At 36.7% G+C, this 11,905-nt stretch overlaps 1 non-coding gene across 1 annotated transcript; it reads right to left on the reverse strand.

Annotated features, from left to right (window-relative positions):
• Positions 1 to 7,174: 7,174 nt before the first annotated feature.
• On the reverse strand, positions 7,175 to 7,282 carry LOC131173617 (small nucleolar RNA R71). Its single transcript, XR_009143930.1, has one exon. It is a non-coding gene; the product is annotated as a small nucleolar RNA R71 (small nucleolar RNA).
• Between the last annotated feature and the right edge of the window lie 4,623 nt (positions 7,283 to 11,905).

The raw sequence follows: 11,905 nt of genomic DNA on the forward strand, positions 1-11,905 counted from the left end.
AGGAGTGGACCATATCTCGGAGCACTAGTACAATCTTTAGCTATATGGCCCTTGCCTCCACAGTTAAAGCAGGCTCCAGTGGCCCAATAACATTCCCCCCCATGAATCTTGCCACAAGTCTCACAGGCGGCGTAATGTGAACCCTCGCTGATCACGACCAGGACCTAGGGGTCTCGACCGGAAAATCTGCCTCTGCCAAATCTGCCACCTCGACCCCTGCTGGGTCCACTAAACTTCTTTTTCTTTCCGGAGGTAGCACCAGAACTCTGCTCAACTGATTTTTCCCCCTTGTCTTTTTCTAATTTCTCGACTTTTTCCTTCACTGGGGTTGCTTCTGCTTCAACTCTTTCCAGTTCAAGTGCTTGGGACATAAGTTCTGAGAAGTTGCTGTGTCGAAATCCTATAACTTGCATCCGTATGCTGGGCTTCAAACCCGTCTCAAATCTCTTGCATCTTGCTTTACTGGTAGTAAGGAGACTCTCCGCATAGTGACTCAGGCGGGAGAACTCCCTCTCATACTCTGCCACTGATCTATTCCCTTGTTTTAGACTCAAAAACTCTTGCAATTTCTGATCAACATATGCGTCTGGGATGTATTTCTGTCTGAACTCTCTGATAAAGTCATCCCAGGTTAGCACTGGTGGTTCAGCCAAGCTGTGGGGGATGGTCTTCCACCAGTCATACGCATCCCCTTGCAGTAGAGACACAGAATACTCAAACTTTAATTCATCTTGGCAGTGCAGCTTCTTAAATACTCTGTCCATTCTTTCAAGCCATTGCTCTGCCTCAAGTGGGTCTACTGTACCCTTAAATTCTGCAGCCCCATACTTCAATAATTTATCATATTGTCTGGCTGGAGGCAGTGGTTGTGCCACAGGTGGTTGGGGTGGAGCTTGAGCAGGCATACCCCCAGCCATTTGTTGAAACATTGCCGCTATCTCTGGCGAATGCGTGCAGAATTTGCGGCATTTGTGGCTAGTCTTCTTGACCTTGACATTCGGTAAAGCTGGGGCTTCCCCTTGTGCCTCAGCTTCAACAGACTGCTCAACTGAGCGATCCCCTTCTTCCATTTCAAGCTGAAGTTAGGGTATCTCCTGAACAAGTAACACAAGGAGATTTCCCTCCGTTAGTTCATATTCATGATGTAATGCACTGTATGTAACAAATATGGACATTGAGCAGTTGTACTTAACAAAGAAAAGACACAAATTCACAAGCTAAAACATACTTCAAAAATTTTGCTCTGATACCACTAAAACATGTCACACCTTACCCCTCTGTAAGGCATAACATGATCCCGTAGAATACCTAATGAACTACCGAACTTCACCTACCGATAACTCATTAAGTACCCTACAAGGGATTTTAAAACAATTTTCTTATCTTTGACAAGTGGTGAGCATTTCTAATGAGTATTTAAAACATTTAGTTGAAATTAAAACTAATTAATATTTTTGGCCATTTTAGTTTTCCATAAATTTGATAAAAATTTTGTGAGTTTCCTCTGTATTTTGATAAAACCGTTCTTGAATACTGTAAAAGCACTTCTAAAAGATTTTCTCAACCACTACTTGGTTTCACAATCAAACTCAATCAATTTATCAAAATTCACAAGTTCAATAATTCTCAAAATACTATCAATCAATATCATTCATATTTCATTAAAAACAAAATAATTTATACATAACCTTACAAATTTATATCAAAAGAAACACAAACTAAACTTTATTACAAACTTCATACAAATTTGTGTACAAGCTGCTCAAGACCCATTTTTACATGTCCATACATTTATGTGCAATATATACATCAAAAGAAGTATTTACAGTTAGGGTATAAATTATACCCGAAGGCTTCAAACTGATGACTTCACACACCTCGTGACTCGATCTGCTCCTCTAATCTCTGTATCTGCGGCAAAGAATAAAGCTATCGCTGAGTACTAAGACTCAGTGGTGCACAATATACTAAAATAATCTTTATGCAAAACTTAAAGCACATTCATTCAAAAATTTGATTAAACATGAAAATTAAATACAATCATGCATTGTAAGATTTTACATGTAAACCAAGTTTATTTCAAAGTATCAAAACACATTTCATAAAACCCACAGTTAAATCATGCCATTCGAAACAAATAGAATCTCAATAGCCAGAGGCTAAAGAGAAATCACATCACAAGGCTAGCTAGCTCAAATATATGGATATCCATTCACATCCTCTTCTACTGGCACACCTCAACACTTCTCCAGAGAAGGAATCAAAATTCGAAACTAATTACCCCCACTAGTCGTGCTAGTGAGGTGTTCAAATATGTGGTCATGACACTGTGGTTTCAAAACTTATTTTAACAATTTGCTAAACATTTTCTTTTCAAATATACATAATAACTTTCAACAATTTAGATCAACATCATAAGAATGTCATAATCCAATATTTCACATTATTTAAAACGATATGCAAAAGATGATTATAAAAGTATATGTTGTGCACAAACATCAAGCAGTCGTCCTTTAGCCTCGACTCGGTTCCTCGGGTTCCTTCCCGATATTCTTTTCAACTGAAACACACAATTTTACAATGTTTCAGTACTAGAACTTAAAATAAATCCAAAATAAACTTAATTTCACATTTAGCTAGCTCTAACGTGTTAAATTCGACGTTCTCGAAATTTTGTGTTTCGGGTTACTATTCACTGCACTATTCAAGTCAAATTATTGACTTTCTAAGGCTTAATGGGTATGGGAACTCCAACTTCACCCATATACCACATTTTGGTCACCAAACTTGTTGGTTTTGGTCATTTGTTTAAAGCTTAGGTCATTTTGGCAAAATTGCCAATTTTCGGTTTTGGTTTTCCGAAGTTGCACTATTCCATTGGTCGATCTACTGTTGGAATTTGACAAAACTTCCTTCATAGAAAATGTTCCTTATTGTCTTAAGTGTATTCTCATTTTTGGATCACCTCAATCGGAGTTTTGTAGCTCAAGTTATGGCCAAAATAAGTTTACTGTTCACGTGCACTGTTCATACTGCAATTTAGGTGCTGTCAGATTTTTGGTTCAACTTTGGTCAATTGTTTGATCAAGTTAAGTTCATAATTCGGTCTCACTTTCTTCATATGAAATGTTGTACTATGTCTTAGGTTTCCATCGGTTCAAGAATCGCCTAAATCCGAGTTTTCTAGAGAGAGTTATAGCTATCCAAACTTTGCTGCTCAACTAAAAATCTGCAAAATTTCAGTACAGAAATTTTAACTTTGCTCAATGATTTGAATGAGTTAATGGCCTAATTTGGGTTGGTGTTCTTCATGAAAGTTTTAGGTCTATATCATATCTAATTGCTGGCAAAATTTCAGATCAATTTGACCTACCTAGCTCGAGTTATGACCAAATGAACAGTTACTATTCATTTGGTCAGTTTTGTGCAGTGGCAGCCTGCAATCAACTCACTTTGGTCAATTGTTTCACCAAGTTTTGGTCAGTTTTTGGCCATGGTTCCTTAATGAAAATTGTGCTCTTTTATGTCTATTTTCATCTCCAATTGGTGGCATATCAATTGGGCTTGTAAAATTTAGTTTTGGTCCTTCAAAGTGGGTTTGGTCATGCTGCCAGCAGCATGACCATTAACCTCCGAATTTAGTTTTCATTCCTATCATTCCCACACAACTTATTTGGTCATAATTGACCATTATTTCATTTCACAATAGGTTAAACATGCCATTTATGCATTTCTCCAAATTTTGGTCCATAAACCCTAGCATTGAAACCTTAATCTCACTAACTCTTGCATTTAACTACTTCTAATAATTTTAATGTTAATCATTTCACTAAGTAAAGCTTCTAAACTCACTCAATTGCATCATATTCATGCAAACCACACTCCTCTCAAGCTGCCCAAAATTTCAATTTAATTCTTTCCCCATATTTGTTTCATTTAAATCAAGTTATTAGCTCACTTAATTACCTAAACATGCATTTGAATGGAAAAGTAACAATTTAACATACTAACCTTTTGTTAAAGCTTCAAAACCCTATCTTTAATTCTTCTTTCTTCTTGTAATCTCCTTCTTAAGTTGCAATAACAAGCTCTAGGGTGGTTTTTAAGAGAGTTATTTGGATTAAGTGAAGAAAATTAAGCTTAAATGTAAGCTTAAATGGAGGACCATTCATGGAGGAATTTGGGAGGAAAGTGGGGTGGCAAGGAAGAAGAAAATCCTAATTTTTTTCCTTTGGTTTCCTTTACACGTTTTTTTTTTTGGCTTATGGAAGACCCCTAATTCCCAAATTAAATAATTCAATTTATTACTTTAGTTATGACATCATGCATGATGTCATAACTTTTGACTTTTTCATTTTCATCTCTTTTTCTCTTTTTTTTTTTCTATTAGTTCTTTAATTTAATTCTCGATTCCGAAATTTTCTTTTCTCCGATTTTATTTGACAGTTAGGTCAGGAGTCAGCTCTCGGGGTCAATTGACCACATTGCCCCTCACTGCTCATCGGTTTGCAAATAATCCAATATTTCTTCCGGCTCCCTGACCTAATTATTTGACTGACTTAACAGTTCTTTTTCATGATTTTCTCTTTTCCACTGTGTTCATAAGGGTCCTAAGGACCGCAGCGTCACTTTTTACGGTTCAAAATTTGAGTTTAAAATGACTTGTGATCGTTCAGGAGGTCACTCATCGCTGTGACTCTCGGCTCGTTTAACCTCTTATGTTTTGTTTTTCTTATTTATAGTTAACTAATTAAACATTACTAATTATTTATGTTTATGGCTTCTCAAGTTGTCTTAAGTGTGGCCCTAATCCTATTAATTGTCCGGACCGACACCGGTCTCCGGAACAGTGAAATATACCAGGCTATATAACGGGGGTGTTACAAATTTCATTAGTTATTTAGTTAGTTTTTCATAATTGTCAATTTTGGATTAATTTGTAATTTTTACCTTGTTTTGTAGGAAAAATGGTATTTTTGAAGGACTGAAGAGAAATTTTGCCATTGAGGAGTGACTTCTACAGCCAAAGATGTCAAAAACAAGATTTCAAGCTGAAATATGCATTGATCAAATTGTGCATAACTTACCGCATAAGCTATGCAGATCTGCAAAAGGAGAAAAATCACTGTTCCAGAACCAACCGAAATGTGCATAAGGAGACTGCATAGCTTATGCACATTCTCGCCTCCCTTATGCACCTTCACGGAACTTTGCATAGCCTATGCACCAAGTCATGCAGTTTCGCATAAGTGAACCAGAATCAGCCGAAAACTGCATAAGGGACTGCATAACTTATGCGATCCCACTTATGCGATCCATAAAGAGTTCATTAATGAGTGTGTAAGATTCCCTCAGAAAATTCCTCCTCAAACACACCATTTTAGGGCTCCATGTCAGAAAATGCTATAAATAGTTTCATTTCCCATTTTAGAATAGGAAAAAAAGAAGGAGACAAGGAGCAGAAAAGGAAAGGAAGAGGAGAGGCAGAATTTGAAGAGTCACTTTCACCTTCTACACCATTTTCAACCATGATTTGCAGATTTCTTTCTTCCCTTATATTTTTCTACATTTCTAGTGTTTAATTTCTTATTCCTTAGCTTAGATTAAAGCTTTATTTCCATTTAAACTCAATATATCTTGTAAGCATTATGGATAGTGATTAGTTTAATTTTGATTCTGGAGTAAGGGATGTAATATTTGAGATATTTTGTGGATTTTGATTGGGTAATCCATATTTTGTGGTCTTAATGAGTTTTATTCATTTCTTGTGTGCTAAATGACATGCTTAGTGTAGGATCCCATTAAGTGATGCTCTTAATCCATGGTTGAAGCACCGAAAGGAGAAGGCCTTGTGATAGATAATCAAGAAATTGGACTTAATTAACTTAGACCTAGAAATAGGCTAAGGATTAAGAGGATTCACAGATTAATTAAAGAACTTAATGGGTCTTAATTAACTCTAAGTCCACGAAAGTAGGATTAGATTGATTAAGGCACTCTTTGTCTCACTCGAAAGGGAATTCAAAGGATTTAAGAATTAATCTCCTTAAAACCCATGAGTTTCATAAAATTGGATAACCAATTAAAATCCCAAAATAGCTCGAATATGAAATCCCGAACTCCGGAATCACCTTTTTATCATTGTTAATTTCTAATCAAATTTAATTGCATGCCATTTTGAATATTGCCATATTTGAACTTGCTTATTTCAAATTGATGCAATTTTAGTTAAATCATTACATAGTTGAATAGATTATCAATTTTGCACATATAAATTTCATACTCCAATACCCACTCAATCTATTGTTTTAATTTCAAAATTACTTCAATTTAGTCAACTTTTTTATATCAAAAATTCAATCATTAACACAACTCCTCGTGGGAACGATATCTTTTCTATATTACTTGTACGACCCGTGCACTTGCGGTTGGGCCACATCAAGTTTTTGGCGCCGTTGCCGGGGAGTTGTTTGTTTAAGATTGAATTCTTGATTATTTTAGTTGTTTATAGTTTTATTTTTGTTATCTTTTCATTTTATGTTTGTTTGTTCTTTTTCAGGTACTTTTAATCTTTTATGAGAAGAGCTAGAAGCACAAGTGACACCTCCTTATTGTTCAATCCTGAAATTGAGAAATTTTGCAAAGTCAACAAGAAAGAAACCAGAAAAAGGAAAGAAGCTTTGAGAGAAATTGAATTAGAAACAAACATGGCTGATGAAAGAATTAGAATTGGTGGCGGTAATGCTGGAAATGATTGAAACAATGAAAATGCAGCCCAAGGTGAAGAGATTATAAATGCTAATGTGCCTAGGGGAAGTATGATGGATCATGCTTTTCCTCGTTTTGATGACTTGAGAGAGAGCATAGCAAGACCAAGAATTGATGCAAATAGTTACAAGATGGATTTTGGAGTTCTTCAAATGATTCAGAATTCCCAATTCGGGGGACATCCTTCTGAAAATCCACACACACATCTGAAGAAGTTTGCTATAATTTGTGATATGCAAAAACAACCTGGAGTGTCTGATGATGCAGTAAGATTGAAGCTATTCCTATTCTCTTTGAAAGATAGAGCATTGGATTGGCTTGATTCTTTACCTCACAACTCCATTACAAATTGGGAGCAACTCACTGACGCATTTCTTGCACAATATTTTCCACTTGGAAAAACTCAAGAATTAAGTAATCAAATGACAGCTTTCAGACCAAGAGAAGATGAAACTCTATATGAGTCATGGATGAGATGGAAGGAATTAGAGAGACTATGCCCACATCATGCCATTCCGAAATGGATGATAAACCAGAATTTTTACACAAATGTTACTCCTGCAATCAGAGGGATTATTGATGCTCAAACAGGAGGAGAATTTATTATGAAGCATGAAGATGAAGCTTATGAGCTATTGGAGAAAATTGCAAAGAACACTCATCTTTGGAGTAGTCCAAGAGGACCAACTCTAACTCAAAAGAGGCAAGCTGCTGGAATGTATGATCTTGATCCATTCAACATGATTAATGCAAAGTTTGATGCACTTACAAATGTTTTGGCTAAGAAGATGGAAGATTTGAGTATGTTAGTTAATTCATCATCATCATCTGGAAGTTCACAACAAGTGGCTTATGCAGAGGGAACTACCAGCTATGGAGTAGACTATGGAGAGCAAGCTGTATATGTTGGTAATTATGGAAACAAACAAATGGGGAATCCTTACTCTCAAACTTATAATCCAACTTGGAGGAATCATCCCAACTTTTCATGGGGAAATCAGCAAAGTCAAGTTCTAAATCAGAATTTTCAGCTACAACAGCAACAAGGAATTCCATATCAGCAAAATAGGCAACCATTGCCTAATTTTCAGCAGAAAAATATGAATCCTCCTCCAAAACAGCAAGAACAAGGTTCCTCTACAGAAGCTTTATTGCAACAAATTCTTGCCAACCAAACTAAGCATGATGAGGAGATGAGAGAGATGAAAGCAAGGCTAGAACAGATGCAAACACATAACAGAATGTTGGAAAATCAGATTGCACAACAAGCATCTTCCTCAGGTACCAAGTCTTTTGGAAAACTTCCAAGTCAATCGGAAAACCCAAGAGAGCAGTGTCATGCCATTACACTGAGAAGTGGTAAAATAGTGCATAATGAGAAGAGTGAAAAAAGTGAGAAGAGAGAAAATGAGGAAGATGTTGATGAAAATGAAAAACAAGAGAGTGAAAAGAAAGAGAGTGCAAGAAAAGAAAAAGAAGAGAAATACATACCTCCAGAGCCTTACAAGCCACAGCTTCCCTTTCCACAGAGATTTCAAAAAGCCAAGCTTGATAAGCAATTTGGGAAGTTCTTAGAGGTTTTGAAGAAGCTATATATAAATGTGCCTTTTATTGATGCTCTTTCCCAAATGCCTTCTTATGCTAAGTTTCTAAAAGAAATTCTCTCAAATAAGAGGAGACTTGAAGATTATGAGACTGTAGCCTTAACTGAGGAATGCAGTGCTATCCTCCAAAGGAAACTTCCTCCAAAGCTCAAGGATCCAGGGAGTTTTTCAATTCCATGCCACATTGGGGATTCATGTTCTATAAAAGCTTTATGTGATTTAGGGGCTAGTGTAAGCCTTATGCTCCTCTCCATCTATGAGAAGCTCAACATGGGAGATCTTAAGCCAACCCACATTTCTCTTCAGTTAGCTGATAGATCAATTAAGTATCCTGAAGGGATTTTAGAGAATGTGCCTCTGAAGGTTGGGAAATTCTATATACCTGTTGACTTTGTCATCTTGGACATGGAAGAGGATTCTAATATCTCAATCATTTTAGGGAGGCCTTTCCTAGCTACAGCTGGTGCTTTGATTGACGTGAAAGGTGAAAAGCTTACTCTCAGAGTCGGAGAGGATCATTTAGTCTTTAACATTCGCAATGATAAGAAGAAGCAACATGAAGACGTAGACTCTTGTTTGAGAATTGATATAGTTGATGAGTTAGTAAAAGAGCACTTTAGAAAGAGCTATCCGAAGGCTTCTCTTGAAAGTTGTCTTATCCATGAAGGGAGTATCAATGATGAAAATCCAAAAGAGGTTGCATTTGCACAACATTTAAAGGGTAATCCTCTTTGTCATATGGCATCAATCTTTCAACTTGAGCAAGTGGAGAAAAGTGAGGTCAAGCAACCATCTCTCAAAGAAAAAGTTGCACCAAAGGTTGTCAAGAAAGAAATGATTGGATTTTTAGACAAAGCAACAAGGATCTTCTCATGTGATGGAAAGAAAATGAAGTATAGATTCATTGAAGCACCTATTGAAAATAGAGGCAGTAAATTCCAATTCCAGCCACCATGAAACATGAAAAGAGTCCAGCTAAGGACTATAAATTAGCGCTCTTGGGAGGCACCCCAAGTTCTTTTATTTTGCTTTTTGTTGATTTACTTTTATTTTCATTACTTTTGTTTTTATCTTCATCTCCCCAAATTCAATTTTTGACATTGTTGAATCTTGCCCCTTGTAGATGTATTTCAATGGAGGAAGGTTGGTGAACTGCTGGGGAGTGATTCTTAACCTGAAAATTTTGTCCTTCAACTCTCCAAAAACTGATTGGTTTTTGCTGCATAACCTGTGCAGGAGCTGCTATCTGGTTTATGCAGAGGAAAAATGACATTTTGCAGCAAGGAAGGGTCTGCAGCAGATTACTTATGTTCTTGGTGAGGTTGGGTGTATAACTTTTTAATATTTGTGCTTTTAATGTTAATATGGTGGTAAGTGGGTCATCTTTGCAGTTTTGAGTTTATTTGGGGTGTGAGATTTAAGATGGACATGCTGCATTTTCTTGGCATAACTTGGAGAGTTCATTTCATCATTTGTGGATAGATGCAACTTTATGCAGGTTTTATTGATTTTTTATTGTGCTAAATGTTGATTTGCAGAATTTGAGTCAAAATGGCATGGTTCACAAAGGCCTTTTATGCAGGATCCATTTTTACAAGCATGTGTGATATAATTTTGATGCATTTTGTATATATTGATGTGTTTTTGGTGATAATTTCTCATGATTTATGCTTAATAGATTTATATTTCTTCATTCTAGGGTATTTTTTTCACACTTGCAAATCATTTTCCATTGCAATCTTAATCTTGTTGAATTGTGCATAAGCAACTGCATAGCTTATGCACTCCTGCATAACGACAATTCTTGCCATTTTCATCCCTGTTGCAAACTGCATAAGGAGAGTGCATAGCTTATGCAACTCTGCATGGCCATATTTTTGCCAAATTTCATACCTACCGAGACTTGCATAAGTGTGTGCATGACTTATGCACATTTTCATGACTTCAAATCCTGCATTTTCTCTCTCTGCCGAAGTCTGCATAAGGAGGGTGCATGACTTATGCACTTCCGCATAACCAGAAAATCTGAAATCCAAAACCTACCGAGAGGTGCATAAGCAGAGTGTATGACTTATGCACTTCTGCATGACCCGATTCTCTGAAAAACCAAATCTGCCGAGAGGTGCATAAGGGGAGTGCATGACTTATGCACTCCCGCATAACTTCACTCCCCAAATTTCAAAAGCTGCCGAGAGGTGCATAAGCAGAGTGCATGACTTATGCACTTCTGCATAACCTCACTTCCCAAATCTTAAAATCTACCGAGAGGTGCATAAGCAGAGTGCATAGCTTATGCACAACTGCATGACCACATTTTCCAAACACCAAAACCTACCGAGAGGTGCATAAGCAGAGTGTATAGCTTATGCACAACTGCATGACCACATTTTCCAAACACCAAAATTTGCCAAGAGGTGCATAAGCAGAGTGTATGACTTATGCACTTCCGCATAACCACTCTTCCAAACACCAAAACCCACCGAAAAGTGCATAAGCAGAGTGCATGACTTATGCACTTTTGCATGACCTATTTCTCTGAAATCCAAAACAAGCCGAAACTTGTATAAGTTAGTGCATAAGCTATGCACTCTTGCATAATCAGTTTTTCACATTTTTTTATCCCCACCGAATCATGCATAAGAGAGTGCATAAGTTATGCACACTCACTTTTAACTTATGCAGCCTTAACACATGCCCTGTTCAAATCAAAATTTTGTTTTCGGCACTATTTTTGCCACCTCCACCTCCATCACTTCCTCCAGCACCATCATTTCGACAGCAGCCAGAAGCAACTAGCCCCTTAGCAACATCTATGGACAAGGGCAAAACAATAGAACTAGATTAGTTTTTGTTTTATTTTTGTTCAAACTTGTAGGACTTTTTATTTGTAAATATGTTCAAACAATTGTAGTTTGTTTTGAATTATGTTTGTTTGTTTTGAATTAGTTTGTTTTGAATTCTGTTTTTCTTAAAGTTCTATTGGATGGCCATTACATTAGTTTTTCATTGATTTTCCTTGCCTTTACTGCCCTTTTGTGCATAATTGTCCATACATTGTATATTTTTGCATGCTTCTACTGGTGGTTGCACATTTTTCCTTGCTAATCATCATGCAACAGCTTTTGAATATACTGCACAGGCTGTGAATTCTCTTATGCAAATGTTCTGCATAGCCTGTGCAGTCCTTATTGCCACTCATGCGAGCCTTGACTTATGCACCTTCCTTATGCACTGCTCGACAAAGACTTTACTCTGCATAACCTGTGCAGCTTCTTATGCATCCCCATTATATCTTGACTTTTCATCTGCTCCATACCAGGTAACTCTTTCTTTTTGCTCTTAAATCTCTCAATTCCTGGTAAATCCTATTTACTTTGAGTTTTTATAATACACTGCTTGAGACATTGAGGACAATGTCTAATTTTGAGTTTGGGGGTGTACATTTTGATTTTTGCTTCATTTTTCACATTTTGAGTATAGGAGCATCTCATCCCATTCCATTTACATATATTGTAAATATTTACATACACATC

This window comes from Hevea brasiliensis, chromosome 14 (assembly GCF_030052815.1).
Source record: "Hevea brasiliensis isolate MT/VB/25A 57/8 chromosome 14, ASM3005281v1, whole genome shotgun sequence".
NCBI classification, from domain to species: domain Eukaryota; kingdom Viridiplantae; phylum Streptophyta; class Magnoliopsida; order Malpighiales; family Euphorbiaceae; genus Hevea; species Hevea brasiliensis.